This window comes from Theropithecus gelada, chromosome 4, assembly GCF_003255815.1.
Source record: "Theropithecus gelada isolate Dixy chromosome 4, Tgel_1.0, whole genome shotgun sequence".
NCBI lineage: Eukaryota > Metazoa > Chordata > Mammalia > Primates > Cercopithecidae > Theropithecus > Theropithecus gelada.
In genome coordinates, this window is record NC_037671.1 from 84,344,737 (window position 1) to 84,361,360 (window position 16,624).

Below are 16,624 nucleotides of genomic sequence, written 5' to 3' on the forward strand. Positions count from 1 at the left end.
AGAATATTTTTAACCTTACAATCATATCAATTCAAAAAGACACTGAGCACTATACTTCTGTATTCTGGGTAGATGATAAACAGATTTCAAGGCAGTGTAGCCAAGGCTGGGCACCTGGGAGTTTCGGTTCTAGTTCTGGATGTGTGAATTGGGCAGAAGGCTTAGCCTATCTGGATCTTAGTGTCCTTGCAAGTAGAATCCTGTGGAGTGGATTAGAATAACTTCTTAAATGGTATTAAGAAATATTTCCATATAGCAAAAAAGTAGTATAACAAACACCATGTGCCTAAAGCCCAAGCTTTACAAATGTATTGGTACCCCTGTGAACCAGACTCATTAAAAAAGGTCCAGAATTACAAAGGGAGGTCCAGGATGAAGCCTGCCCTGCAGAGCAAAGGCACACATACCTATAGCTAGAAATCACAGATACAGGATTCTAGACAGAGATCTCCCATTTGTAATTACATTTTTGCAAAGCACAGACACTTACCCAAGAGGTAAAATAAAAGATGTATGTGCTGGTCCATTCTAAAAGGGATACAAAGTCACTGAGGTAAAACTTGCTAAAGGTTATCCAAAATATTTTTCACCACCTTATGCCCAACTACGTCCAGGCTTTAAAAGAAAAGGCTAAATATTCCCCAAGATTGGTAGAGAGGATCCCTTTGGAGAGTGTTGTTAGAGTGCTAAGCCTCCTCCACTTGCCATGGGTGGTAGGTCCTCTCCAACCTACTCCATGTGAGGGCCACTTGACAAGATTCCCTGGAGCCTGGAGGACATAGAGGCTAATAATGCCTGGAGGTGCCAGGAGGGGAGGAGGTTTCAAGGATGGGCTGCAGTACCTCTGACCATAGGGAGATATGGTTCCTAAAGCCAGAAGGGGCCCCATAAAAGATAGCAAGCTTGCAGCATCCAAAAACAACTCTACCCAAAAGGTCTATCTGCCAGGCTAGGTGACCCAGCAGAGAGGGTCTGTGTGGGGTGTACCACCAGAGGCAGGAGTGGCAGATGGTGTCAGAGAAAGGTACAGAGACAGGTTCCCTCAGGGAGAGGAGGTCTCCAAATAGCTCCAGATGTGTTCTCACATCACACGGGTATCTGCCACTGCAAGAGGTCATCAACCCAAACTGCAAACTGAGCCAGTCAAGTAAGAGGTATCTGTCCTCTCTCCTTCCTGCCCCACAGCACCTTGAAGATCAAGGACAGCACAGAGCAGGTCAGAGCAGTGTAGAAGAGGCTGACACTGCAAGTGTCTGAGCCTGTCAGGTTCAAGCCAGGCAAGGGCAGGGATGCTTTCATTTGAATGAGTGATTAAAGCTTTTGTTTAGATCACTCTGAGCATTTTAAAGGCTTTTAAAGGAGGCTATAAATTAATACCTAAAAGCAACATCAACATTTATGAGATCTGCTCAAAATATCAGTAAAGGATTGGGAAGGAAGATTTCTACATGGCACATGTGAAAAAAGTGGCATGAGAACATAAAATTATTATTAATGACATCTGCCCCACCAAGGCCAAATGCTAAATAAATATTTTGCCAAATTGGCTTAGATCCTCCTTTTTTAAAAAAATAAGGCATTACAGACACAGTAAAAGTCCCTCCTTCCCATTACCACTTACCTCCCTCCCTTCCCAAGCGCAACCTCTATTCTAAAGTTGGTGTGTACAGTTCCTGCCTGTGCTTTTATATTCTTCCAATATAATTATGTATTTGAAAACAGTATACAGTACGGGTTGGAAATTTTTAGCATGATATCTACAGTCCTAACTATAATTCTATGATACAGTGTAACTTTTTTATTTTAGTAAAATAATAAAAGTGAAGGGACTTTTCCAATTCCCTCTCCCTACACTTGTGCCTCACTGATGATGAAATACTGCAGCTCATGGAGTGATATACAGAGGCCTGTCTATCCTTAAAGAAAGAAAAAAAAATATTAAGAGATGGGGTCTCACTCTGTCACCCAGGTTGGAGTGCGGTGGCACAATCATAGCTCACTGCTGCCTCAAACTCCTGGGCTCAAGAGATAACTGCTGCCTCCCTCTCCTGAGTAGCTGGAATTCCAGGCATAAGCCACCCCGCTCAGCTCCGCAGTGCTAAATTAAAGGAAGCAAAGCAAGAGAGTTGCTTTGGGAAAGAACGCCCACTGCAGACTCAGCAGGTATCCAGCAGAGGGCGATATCATCTAATAAAAGTGCACATGTCTGGGTGGTTGCTTGGAATAATTGAGCCACTGTACACCTTTAAGATAACTTTTAAGTTCTAGGAGATAAAATTCTTAGAAAACACAAGTCTGATCGTATGAATTATTTGCCCAAGGTCACAAAGCTAGTTAATATTTACCACTTCTGCCTTCCAGGCCAGTGCCCTGGTAAGTCTGTCGGCAGCCCTGCAAATGATTCCATAGACATAAGAAATCAAATTGGTCTAAATCAAATCACTGATAATGTTTGCACTTTTTATTAAATGTGTTATGATTTTTTTGTGCCAGTTTTAAACCTGCAACATGCTCAACAGGGCGCTTTAGTCACCATCAAGATGATTTCAGAGTTTGAGGAAAGAACAAGAGACAAAGAATTTGCAAGGGGAAGAAATTATTATTATTATTTTTATTTTATAGTCATTACCGCTTTCATTTTTTCATTTTTTAAATTTTGATTATACTTTAAGTTCTAGGGTACATGTGCACAACATGCAGGTTTGTTACATATCTATACATGTGCCATGTTGGTGTACTGCCCCCATTAACTCGTTTACATTAGGTATATCTCCTAATGCTATCCCTCCCCCCTACCCCCACGCCACGACAGGCCCCAGTGTGTGACATTCCACTTCCTGTGTCCAAGCGTTTTCATTGTTCAATTCCCACATATGAGTAAGAACATGCGGTGTTTGGTTTTCTGTTCTTGTAAGAGTTTGCTGAGAATGATGGTTTCCAGCTTCATCCATGTCCCTACAAAGGACATGAACTCATCCTTTTTTATGGCTGCATAGTATCCCATGGTGTGTATGTGCCACATTTTCTTAATCCAGTCTGTCATTGATGGACATTTGGGTTGGCTGCAAGTCTTTGCTATTGTGAATAGTGCCACAATAAACATACGTGTGCATGTGTCTTCATAGCAGCATGATTTATAGTCCTTTGGGTATATCCCCAGTAATGGGATGGCTGGGTCAAATGGTATTTCTAGTTCTAGAGCCTTGAGGAATTGCCACACTGTCTTCCACAATAGTTGAACTAGTTTACACTCCCACCAACAGTGTAAAAGCATTCCTATTTCTGCACATCCTCTCCAGCACCTGTTGCTTTCTGACTTTTTAATAATCACCATTCTAACTGGTGTGAGATGGTATCTCATTGTGGTTTTGATTTTCTTTTCTCTGATGGCCAGTGATGATGAGCATTTTTTCATGTATCTGTTGGCTACATAAATGTCTTCTTTTGAGAAGTGTCTGTTGATATCCTTCTCCAACTTTTTGATGGGGTTGTTTTTTTCTTGTAAATTTGTTTGAGTTCTTTGCAGGTTCTGGATATTAGCCCTCTGTCAGATGGGTAGATTGCAAAAATTATCTCCCATTCTGTAGGTTGCCTGTTTACTCTGATGGTAGTTTCTTTTGCTGTGCAGAAGCTCTTTAGTTTAATTAGATCCCATTTGTCAATTTTGGCTTTTGTTGCCGTTGCTTTAGGTGTTTTAGACATGAAGTCCTTGCCCATGCCTATGTCCTGAATGGTATTGCCTAGGTTTTCTTCTAGGGCTTTTATGGTTTTGGGTCTAACACTTAAATCTTTAATCCATCTTGAATTAATTTTTGTATAAGGTGTAAGGAAGGGATCCAGTTTCAGCTTTCTACATATGGCTAGCCAGTTTTCCCAGCACCATTTATTAAATAGGGAATCTTTTCCCCATTTCTTGTTTTGTCAGGTTTGTCAAAGATCACATGGTTGTAGATATGTGGTATTATTTCTGAGGGCTCTGTTCTGTTCCATTGGTCTATCTCTCTGTTTTGGTAGCAGTACCATGCTGTTTTCGTTACTGTAGCTTTGTAGTATAGTTTGAAGTCAGGTAGCATGATGCCTCCAGCTTTGTTCTTTTGGCTTAGCATTGTCTTGGCAATGTGGGCTCTTTTTTGATTCCATATGAATTTTAGTTTTTTCCAATTCTGTGAAGAAAGTCATTGGTAGCTTAATGGGGATGCCATTGAATCCATAAATTGCCTTGGGCAGTATGTACATTTTCAGGATATTGATTCTTCCTATCCATGAGCATGGAATGTTCTTCCAGTTGTTCGTATCCTCTTTTATTTCATTAAGCAGTGGTTTGTAGTTCTCCTTGAAGAGGTCCTTCACATCCTTTGTAAGTTGGATGCCTAGGTATTTTATTCTATTTGAAGCAATTGTGAATGGGAGTTTACTCATAATTTGGCTTTCAGTTTATCTGTTATTGGTGTGTAAGAATGCTTGTGATTTTTGCACATTGATTTTGTATCCTGAGACTTTGCTGAACTTGCTTATCAGCTTAAGGAGATTTTGGGCTGAGACAATGGGGTTTTCTAAATATACAATCATGTCATCTGCAAACAGGGACAATTTGACTTCCTCTTTTCCTAATTGAATACCCTTTATTTCTTTCTGTTACCTGATTGCCCTGGCCAGAACCTCCAACACTATGTGGAACAGGAGTGGTGAGAGAGGGCATCCCTGTCTTGTGCCAGTTTTCAAAGGAAATGCTTCCAGTTTTTGTCCATTCAGTATAATATTGGCTGTGGGTTTGTCATAAACAGTTATTATTATTTTGAGGTATACCCATCAATACCTAATTTATTGAGAGTTTTTAGCGTGAAGCACTGTTGAATTTTGTCAAAGGCCTTTTCTGCATCTATTGAGATAATCATGTGGTTTTTGTCTTCGGTTCTGTTTATATGCTGGATTACGTTTATTGATTTGCATATGTTGAACCAGCCTTGCATACCAGGGATGAAGCCCACTTGATCATGGTGAACAAGCTTTTTGATGTGCTGCTGGATTCGGTTTGCCAGTATTTTATTGAGGATTTTTGCATCGAGGTTCATCAGGGGTATTGGTCTAAAATTGTCTTTTTTTGTTGTGTCTCTGTAAGGTTTTGGTATCAGGGTGATATTGGCCTCATAAAATGAGTTAGGGAGGATTCCCTCTTTTTCTATTGATTGGAATCATTTCAGAAGGAATGGTACAAGCTCCTCCTTGTATATCTGGTAGAATTCAGCTGTGAATCCATCTGGTCTTGGACTTTTTTTGGTTGGTAGGCTATTAATTATTGCCTCAATTTCAGAACCTGTTATTGGTCTATTCAGGGATTCAAATTCTTCCTGGTTTAGTCTTGGAAGAGTGTAAGTGTCTAGGAATTTATCCATTTCTTCTAGGTTTTCTAGTTCATTTGCATAGAGGTGTTTATAGTATTCTCTGATGGTAGTTTGTATTTCTGTGGGGTTGGGGGTGATATCCCCTTTATCATTTTTTATTGCATCTATTTGATTCTTCTTTCTTTTCTTCTTTATTAGTCTCGCTAGCGGTCTAGCAATTTTATTGATCTTTTCAAAAAACCAACTCCTGGATTCATTGATTTTTTTGGAGGGTTTTTTGTGTCTCTATCTCCTTCAGTTATGCTCTGGTCTTAGTTATTACTTGCCTTCTTCTAGCTTTTGAATGTATTCGCTCTTGTTTCTCTAGTTCTTTTAATTGTGATGTTAGGGTGTCAATTTTAGATCTTTCCAGCTTTCTCTTGTGGGCATTTAGGGCTATATATTTCCCTCTACATACTGCTTTAAATGTGTCCCAGAGATTCTGGTATGTTGTATCTTTGTTCTCTTTGATTTCAAAGAACATCTTTATTTCTGCCTTCATTTCGTTATGTACCCAGTAGTCATTCAGGAGCAGGTTGTTCAGTTTCCATGTAGTTGAGCGGTTTTAAGTGAGTTTCTTAATCCTGAGTTCCAGCTTGATTGCACTGTGGTCTCAGAGACAGTTTGTTATAATTTCTGTTCTTTTACATTTGCTGAGGAGTGCTTTACTTCCAACTATGTGGTCAATTTTGGAATAAATGTGATATGGTGCTGAGAAGAACGTATATTCTGTTGATTTGAGGTGGGAAGTTCTGTAGATATCTATTAAGCCCGCTTGGTGCAGAGCTGAGTTCAATTCCTGGATATCCTTGTTAACTTTCTGTCTCGTTGATCTGTCTAATATTGACAGTGGGGTGTTAAAGTCTCCTATTATTAATGTGTAGGAGTCTAAGTCTCTTTGTAAGTCTCTAAGGACTTGCTTTATGAATCTGGGTGCTCCTGTATTGGGTGCATATATATTTAGGACAGTTAGCTCTTATTGTTGCATTGATCCCTTTACCATTATGTAATGGCCTTCTTTGTCTCTTTTGATCTTTCTTGGTTTAAAGTCTGTTTTATCAGAGACTAGGATTGCAACCCCTGCCTTTTTTTGTTTTCCATTTGCTTGGTAGATCTTCCTTCATGCCTTTATTTTGAGCCTATGTGTGTCTCTGCACGTGAGATGGGTCTTGACTCTTTATCCAATGTGCCAGTCTGTGTCTTTTAATTGGATCATTTATCCCATTTACATTTAAGGTTAATATTGTTATGCATGAACTTGATCCTGTCATTATGATGTTAGCTGGTTATTGTGCTCATTAGTTGATACAGTTTCTTCCTAACATCGATCTTTACAGATCTTTCAGGTCATTACAATTTGGCATGTTTTTGCAGTGGCTGGGACCTGTTGTTCCTTTTCATGTTTAGTGTTCCTTCAGAAGCTCTTATAGGGCAAGCCTGGTGGTGACAAAATCTCTCAGCATTTGCTTATGTGTAAAGGATTTTATTTCTCCTTCACTGATGAAACTTAGTTTGGCTGGATATGAAATTCTGGGTTGAAAATTCTGTTAAGAATGTTGAATATTGGCCCCCACTCTCTTCTGGCTTGTAGAGTATCTACTGAGAGATCCGCTGTTAGTCTGATGGGCTTCCCTTTGTGGGTAACCCAACCTTTCCCTCTGTCTGCCCTTAACATTTATTCTTTCATTTCAACTTTGGTGAATCTGACAATTATGTGTCTTGGAGTTGCTCTTCTCGAGGAGTATCTTTGTGGCATTCTCTGTATTTCCTGAATTTGAACGTTGGCCTGCCTCTCTATGTTGGGGAAGTTCTCCTGGATAATATGCTGCAAAGTGTTTTCCAACTTGGTTCCATTCTCCCCGTCATTTTCAGGTACACCAATCAGATGTAGATTTGATCTTTTCACATAGTCCCATATTTCTAGGAGGCTTTGTTCGTTTCTTTTTCTCTTTTTTCTCTAAACTTCTCTTCTCACTTTATTTCATTCATTTGATCTTCTATCACTGATACCCTTTCTTCCAGTTGATCGAATCTGTTACTGAAGCTTGTGCATTTGTCACGTAGTTTTCGTGCCGTGGTTTTCAGCTCCATCAGGTCATTTATGGACTTCTCTACACTGAGTATTCTAGTTAGCCATTCATCTAATCTTTTTTCAAGATTTTTAGCTTCTTTGCAATGGGTTTGAACTTCCTCCTTTAACTCAGAGAAGTTTGGTCGTGTGAAGCCTTTTTCTCTCAACTTGTCAAAGTCATTCTCCGTCCAGCTTTGTTCCATTGCTGGCAAGGAGTTGTGTTCCTTTGGAGGGGGAAGGTGCTCTGATTTTTAGAATTTTCAGCTTTTCTGCTTGTTTTCCCCATCTTTGTGGTTTTATCTACCTTTGATCTTTGATGATGGTGACGTACAGATGGGGTTTTGGTGTGGATGTCTTTTCTGTTTGTTAGTTTTCCTTCTAACAGTCAGGACCCTCAGCTGCAGGTCTGTTGGAGTTTGCTCAAGGTCCACTCCATACCCTGTTTGCCTGGGTATCAGCAGCGGAGGCTACAGAAGAGTGAATATTGCAGAACAGCAAATGTTGCTGCCTGATCATTCCTCTGGAAGCTTCATCTCAGAGGGGTACCCAGCCGTGTGAGGTGTCAGTCTGCCCCTACTGGGGTGTGTCTCCTGGTTAGGCTACTCAGGCATCACGGACTCAATTGAGGAAGCAGTCTGTCTGTTCTCAGATCTCAAACTCTGTGCTGGGAGAACCACTACTCTCTTCAAAGCTGTCAGACAGGGACATTTAAATCTGCAGAGGTTTCTGCTGCCTTTTGTTTGGCTATGCCCTGTCCCCAGAAGTGGAGTCTACAGAGGCACGCAGGCCTCCTTGAGTTGTGGTGGGCTGCACCCTGTTCGAGCTTCTCGGCCATTTTGTTTACCTACTCAAGCCTCAGCAATGTCGGGTGCCCCTCCCCCAGCCTCACAGCTGCCTTGCAGTTAGATCTCCGACTGCTGTGCTAGCAATGAGGGAGGCCCTGTGGGCATAGAACCTCTGAGTCAGGCGCGGGATATAATCTCCTGGTGTGCCGTTTGCTAAGACTCTTGGAAAACAGCAGTATTAGGGTGGGAGTGACCTGATTTTCCAGGTGCTGTGTGTCATGGTTTCCCTTGGCTAGGAAAGGGAATTCCCTTACCCCTTGTGCTTCCCAGGTGAGGCAATGCCTCACCCTGCTTCGGTTCTCACTTGTTGGGCTGCACCCACTGTCCGACATGCCCCAGTGAGATGAACCCAGTACCTCAATTGGAAATGCAGAAACCACCCATCTTCTGTGGTGCTCATGCTGGGAGCTGTAGCCTGGAGCTGTTCCTATTCGGCCATCTTGGAATTGATAAAATTATTTAAAAAGTATAAAATCATACTGAAGCAGGAATATGTTTAGCCCAGAAAATAAACTTTAAGATCTAATTCTTTACATTTGTTCTAAGCATATGTTTATAATGTTTTGTATGACATTTTTAGAATGATATCAAAGGTACATTCTATTGACTACCCAGTTGGGATAGAAATATTAGTCAGATCAGGACATTTTATGCTGAAGTTACAAAGAAAGCTCACAGTCTCAGTAGCCAATACTATAAAGCAGGAGTCAGAAAACAAGGCTAGAACCTGCTTTTGCAAACAAAGTTTTATTGAAACACAGATACACCCATTTATTTGCATATTGTCTGAGGCTGCCTTTGAGTTTAAACAGCGGTTGAATAGTTGCCACACACACGATATCTTCAATGTCAATGGCTTCTTGGCCTGCAAAGCCTAAGATGTACACTACTTGGCTATCTTAGTCCATTTGTGCTGCTGTAATAGAATACCACAGATCGGGTAATTTATCAACAGAAATGTATTGGCCCACAGTTCTGGAGGAACTAGATCTTGATATTGGGAAGTCCAATATCAAGGCGTGACAGGATTGACCATTCTGACTTCATGATGACACATGGAACACTGCATCCTCTGGAGGGAGAATGCTTGGCTTCACATGACACAAAGGCAAAGACGCCAAAAGGGGGCCAAACTTGCGTTTTTATCACAGCATTAATCTCACCCATGTGGGTGGAGCTTCATGGCCTAATTGCCTCTTAAAGATCCCGCTTCACGATAGTGTTGCAATGGCAGTTAAATTTCAACATGAGTTTGGAGGGGGACAAACATGCAAACCATAGCACTGATCTTTTATAGAAAAAGTTTGCCAACCCCTTCTATAATGCAATGCTATCCAATAGAACTTTCTATGGTGACAAAAATGTTCTATATCTACACAGTCCCATACAGTAGTCACTAGCCACATATGGCTATTGAGCATTTGAAATATGACTAGCAGTTACCAAAGTGGGAATGGATAGTGAGTAAACAACTAACCATGTTTGCCCATTATTGCATGTCTTAAGCTCCAAAATTATATTCTGATTTCAGTTTACTAGGATTTCATAAATAGGTATGTGTTCTTTGTATTCATTCCTTAATATTGAATAGCAACTAAGGAACAGAATTTTTAATATCAATTAATTTGTATTTAAATGAATTAAAAGACAGGAGCTTTGAGGAACTAATAGCCTAATGACATTCATTAATCTCTTGGCATCCCACACTGTTTTTCACAAAAACAGGCTGCAGGACAGATTTGCCTAAGGGCAGTATTTCATTGACCCTTGCTTTATAGTGTTAAGATATTGAGATGTTGAGCTTTCTTTGTGACTTCAAAATAAACTATCCTATCCTGACTCATACATTTCTATAACTCCCCACTTCCTTCAGAAAGACCATAACTCAAAAATTATTTTAAGGAAAAATCAGAGGAAGCACTACCTACCATGTGAAGCTGTCCTTCATTTCTTTGTCTTCCATTTATCTCTTCTAGCCAGTATTCATGTATCACTTAGGAATATTTTGACTGCAAGTAACAGAACAATGGCCTAAACCATTGGGGATTGTTTTTTTCATAAAACAAGAAGTTTGGAAGTAGACAACTTCTGGCATCAGTTCAGCAGTTCAACAATGTCAGAACTGGTGTCTCTACAATTCTCCTGAACTTTCTGTCGTGGTTACAAAATGCCTGCTGCCCCATTTAAGGCAGAAAGAAGTGGAACTAGGTATTGTACTAAACACATCTGTCTCTTTTATAAGGAAGGAAAAAGATTTCCTAGAAGACACTCTGGATATAAAGCCTTGCCTTATTGGTATCTGGGAACAACCAGCACTGAGTTGTATGACCACCAGAGATGTAAAACACTCTGGGAAAGCAGGAAACCACTTTCTAATAATGGTTGTCACCTAGGGCTGGGCACACTGCCCCCATAAAGGTGGGAATAAATATTGAGTAAACCACTAATCATGTTAGCCAATTATAGTGTCTTAAGCAAAAAGACTATCCTTTGATGTTAGTTTTCTAGGGTCTTGTGAATAGGTATGTGTTCTTTGCATCCATTCCTTAATTCAGTGATTATTTTCTGATACCTATTGGATGTCAGGCATTGGACCAGTTGTCAGGAAGGGGCAGATGATGAGGCTGGAAATGATTATCTAGAATACGCAGGGTCTATGTAAAAGTATAAATGGAAGGTTTTATGAAGTATCATAAAGACTTATGCCCAATATGCCACAGATTTACATTTTTACTTGAGAGTTTCAGTACATTAAACCTGCAAGCTCTTTATGAGTGACCTAGCCTACTATGATATTTATTGCAGTTTCAAAAATATAGTTCTTCTGGGGCCAGGCTCAGTGGCTCATGCCTGTAATCCCAGCACTTTGGGAGGCCAACGCGGGTGGATCATGAGGTCAAGAGATCAAGACCATCCTGACCAATATAGTGAAATCCCGTTTCTACCACAAAAATTAGCCGGGTATGGTGGCACATGCCTGTACTCCCAGCTACTCAGAAGGCTGAGGGAGGAGACTCACTTGAACCCAGGAGGTGGAGGTTGCAGTGAGCTGAGATCACACCACTACATGCCAGCCTGGCCAGCCTGGGCATCAAGAGCAAAACTCCATCTCAAAAATAATAATAATAATAATTATTATTATATATACATATAGTTCTTCTGGATGATATTTTTAAATCTTCTAATAGGTACAGATCTCAGTGACTCAGATGTGTAAGAAATATGCTAGAACTTTTGCTGTTTTTCTATGTAAATCTTCCATTCTGCTGACATAGCAGAAACTTCGTGTCAGTGATTTGCAGTTCTCTAGGGCTGTGCCTAAATCCAGGAGGTGGGCAGACACCTGAAAGAGGGAAATAGTCTGTCCATTGATGGCATCTGTACACACCAGCATCCATTAGGATTGTATTCTGTCAGCCTGTCTACTTGTTGAAGACAACCAACCTTGTGATCCCTTTGGGACAATGCACGGCTTGGTGGCCTCTGTAACTGGTAAAGTCTTTCTGCAGTTCCCCCACATTATGCAGTTTAACTGACTGTGGGGCTGCTAAGTCCCCTTCGGGCCCAACAGTCACTGTGGTGATTTACTCTGAAGTTCTGCCACCTTCATAGCCTCTAGCAGGAAAACTGGGTACAGCCCCCTCCTTCATGTTCTTGAATTCTACAGTTTGAACTGAGGGCTTTGTTGCCATCTGGGACTCAGGGAGGAGGGTGGGCATGAGACCTCTCTCTATGAGCCCATTTATGTCTCTGCTCTCAGACTTTCCCTTTTCTTCTCCCCTGGAAATGCTCAGTAGGTTATGTGTTGCCATTAGCTTCTCCGCATATATTTATTGTAACATAGTTCATCTTCAAGTGTTTTCCATCCCAAATCATTCAAATTCCCATCAGTGTCATCACCAAAAGAGACAGAAGAAACCATGGGAGTATGTGAGAATGTGTGCAAAATGCAGGAAGCAGAAAATAAAGCAACCTTGTCAAACTGTCCCTATCCTCCTGGGGGAACCTGCCTCATCACCAAAGCAAATCAAAGGACTGTCCCTCCTTTCCACAGTAGCACCACCTGCACTTCTGAGATCTTGCTTCCCCTTGAAATTATCCTTCACTGTCATATGAAAGCAAGCATATAAATATACACAAAGAGTTGTGGGTGAAGCACACTCTAAGCTAAGGGACAAATGAATTTATAAATTATGCCTTAATGAATGAAAAGGGGCCGGCAGGCTGAGGAGCTGGAGAGAAGTTGGCCAGACAAGTGAAGCTCTTAGGCACAGGATTCTCTTAGACACAAGTACACATTGCCACTTGGCATGTTTAAAGAATTATGAGGCCGGGTGTGGTGGTTCATGTCTGTAATCCCAGCACTCTGAGAGGCCACGGTGGGAGAATTGCTCCAGGAGTTTGAGATCAGCCTGGGCACACAGTAAAACCCTGTCTCTACAAAAAAATTTTAAAAATCAGTAGGGTGTGGTGGTGCATGTCTATAGTGTAAGCTACTCAGTAGGCTGAGGGGAGAGGATTGCTTGAACCCAGAAGGTCAACGCTGCAGTGAGCTATGGCCATGCCACTGCACTCCAGTTTGTCTCAAAAAAAGAGAAACTGTCCCCCCAACAAAATTATTATAAGTCATTTCACAGACAGTTAATTCTTGTTATATGTAGTAGTTATATTCTGTAAAGTCTCACAAACACTGAATGAGTAAATACTGAACCATTGCTCCTAGGGGAAATACAAGTTTAGATTCCTGAAAGCGACTGGTCACAATATTTTCATTAACTGGTCAATTCATGCCCTTCTTTTATTTATGTTTCTGTTTAGAGACACCTTATTTAATATATATATATATATAGTTGATCCATGAACACTGAACTCACAGCCAATAGCACTATAGCTCATGCCTGAATGAAGCTTATCTAACGTGTATATTTCCGTAAGGTACATCACAGTCTTTCTGCACTTAGAAACTCTAGGCAGCACTTTGGCAATGTACTTGCAGGCCATTCTAAACAGCTAAGTCACCAACAAAAAGCACAAAATATGGAAAACATGGTACTAAATAGACCTCAAAAAAGACATTTTAATAGCATAAGAGCTGAAATAAGAAGGCAGAGTGTCAGCTTGTTTGACCTCAGTGGAAACGTGAACATCAGATGACTCAGATGTTTCACATGTGCAGGCACATGCTCATGAATGACAGCCAAAGCACCACGAATATTGATTTGAGGATTAAATAAATAAATTTTAGTGAGTAGGCAAATTTGCAAATTTGGAATCCATGAATAGTAAGGATCAACTATAGCTAGAGCAAAGAGTAGGTGCTAGTGTGCACAACTGCTTTAGGGTATAAGGCCAGACAGGCCAGAAAACAAGTTATCAAGGGCCTGTGTGTCAAGCTCTTGAGCACACCCTCCCTCAGGGTGGTTGTTTGGAAGGAGCAGCTTGGAGGCAAGGACAGTGAAGTGAGTCACTGACTTCAACGATTCAATTCCCTGGTATGAGGAACATGGATGCTGCTGGTGACCAGTAGGGAGACATTATTTTGAGTTTACCTAATTAATACCATTCAGACATACTCTGACTTCATCAAGATGCTAGGGGAGAAAACTAAAAGAGGGGTCAATATCCCTTTATATGTGGCCATTACATAACTAGCACATTCTACATTTATGAAGAAAACACTGTGTGCAGCGGCACAAGCAGAAGTCGCGACTGCCCATGTGGGCCACAGTACTGAACAGCCTTAACAGTGAAGGCAGTACTAAAGCTGGCAGCTGCCCAGGGTGGACCACTCAGGAAGTCTGCCAGAGGACCAGAGATGATGTGTGGCCCCACAGATTCTTTGGGTAGGATTAAGGGGTTTCTGATATTCCTGTGATTCTTACCCTGTCCTGATTGTCCTCCCCAGACTCAAACCTGGGGAAGGAAAGGATACCTTGCAAATCATCACAAATCAGTTAGCAACTTCTGCAGGACTTTTCAGGGGTTGCCATTTAGCACTTGACATCTCAGTAAATACATTTTAAAACTTTTTAATTCCTGGAAAAAGTTATTTTTTTCCTGGAAAACAACTGTTTCCTACAAGGTTCATTATGCTTTAATTTTAAGCTTTAAAAAAATGCCAGCCAAAGCTGTATCATTTTTAGAAATTGCTTTCCATTTTCAAATCTTAGGTATGTAATCTCAACAACTCTAGAGTTCAAATTATTTGTTTGTAACCTAAAAAGGTTCTTGTAGGTGCTATCTTAAGTCTCTTTGTTTCTGGAATTCTAGAATTTCCACTCTTTGAAGGTTAGAACTTTTGACAAAGTCCACATCACATTAGAAACAACCATTCAAATCCTGAGTCTATAATTTTCATTGGCAGATGAGAATGGATTCTCGTATGAAGCCTCATAGAACTTAGACTGACCTTTGTAATGGCTGGAGGCTATTGAAAAATGTATTGCTGGACTTTGGAAGAGGCAGATACAGAATATTGCCAAACTGGCTGAGAGAAATTTGTATTAATAGGTAGGAAGTGATGACAGCCTAGGGAAAAATGGAAAAGAGGGATGGAAAGCCCTTCCCAAAGCATCCACTCAAATGAAATAGGCTCTGACCGCAGAAAATTCAGAACTCCTGGCTGACTTGATTCAACATCTTAAGATCGGAGCCCACCTCTTCTCTCTGCAAGACATATTCCCTGAGAATGGAGCAGAGGAAGTGGCCAAGCCTGGACTCTGCCTTTGGCTAAATTGGAAGACAGACAAGAAGGGCTGTTTTAAGTGCTACTCATTTGGTTGAGAACATAGTAACCAGAGATGATAGGAAAGAGGCCAATCAAAATAATCTTTGTTTAGATTCATGAATGAATAACCTAATCTGCTTTTTATCAACACAAAGCAAAAGCTAGACATAGTAAAGAATTGTGCACAAGAGTTTAAAACATAGTTGGGAGGTTCTTAAGCTACTTGCTGTCTTGAAATAAAAATGACCAAGAAATCAGCCTTTTGGACAAATCACACAGCAGCATCACTGACACAGTCACACCCCAGTGAAGGGACTCAAGGTGGCCTCTCCTCTGTAGAGCGGAGCAAAACCAGGTATATCAGGCCCCTGTCCTACAGCTGGAAAACACTTGGCAGATACAGTCACGCAAGTAAAAGTAGCAATTACAAACATTATGGGAAAAATAAAATAAAAGCTAATGCCCGAAAGTCTATGGAACACAGAATAGAAACTATAGCCTGCTTCAGATAATGTGTGTCTTATATTTTCGCAGCTGAATTTTCAAAAGGATTTTAACATGTATTTTACAAGTGAGAACCTAGATTCAGCCTTACAAAAATTCTAGTTAGACAACTACATCCCTGAGACCATCTCATTTTGAAGGGGGAAGGAAAGGGTTGAATTAATGAAATAAATCATATAGTAATGCAATTTTATTCTTTTCTGACATAGACTTAACAAAAAAGTTAATTTCATAGGCAGTTTTCAGTAAAGGTTTATAATAAGTCCCTGAGTTTTTTTAATTTTTAATTGACACATAATTATACATATTTGTGGGGTACATGTGATATTTAAATACATGTATACAATGTGTAATGATCAAATCAGGATAATTGGCATATCTAGCACCTCAGATGTTTTCTGCGTCGGGAACATTCAAAATCCTCTCTTCTTGCAATTTTGAAATATATAATAAATTATTGTAATTATATTCACCCTACTATACTATCAAATACTAGAACTTATTTCTTTTATCTAACTATACTTTTATACACATTAACCAACCCCTCCCTGTAGAAATCTCTGAAATATAAAAATTACTGGAATAAGCACATATGTATACTTTTTTGTTAAGAAGATATTTCATAGGTATCAACAGATTCTTTCAAAGGAGTTTAGAATGCAAAAGGGTAACAATCTTTTAGGATAGTGGCAGATAAGCTGGCAAACCATCATCTCCAAAAAATATTAATAAGGGGAGTCGGTGTTTTCAAGAATTGAGAAAACCACAGAGGGATGATCTTGTGAATGTGAGAAAACGGTGTTTGGTGGCTCATTTGTAGCATTTTATCAACTAGTTATCCAGTGTTGAACTACCCAGAGAGTGGAATCTCAGCTAATCCAGAGAGGTCTACTCAGAGATTTGGGTAAGGACCACATTAGGGACCCAGTTCATGATGACAAGATCTGTACAAATTAAGGTGCTGATAAGTAGACTCTCGAGATCTCCATTGTGGAAAAGAATGAAAGCCCTGACCATGATTTCAACCAGCTGAATTTTCAAAAGGATCCTAATGTGCACTTTATAAGTGAGAGCCTGGATTCAGCCTTACAAAACA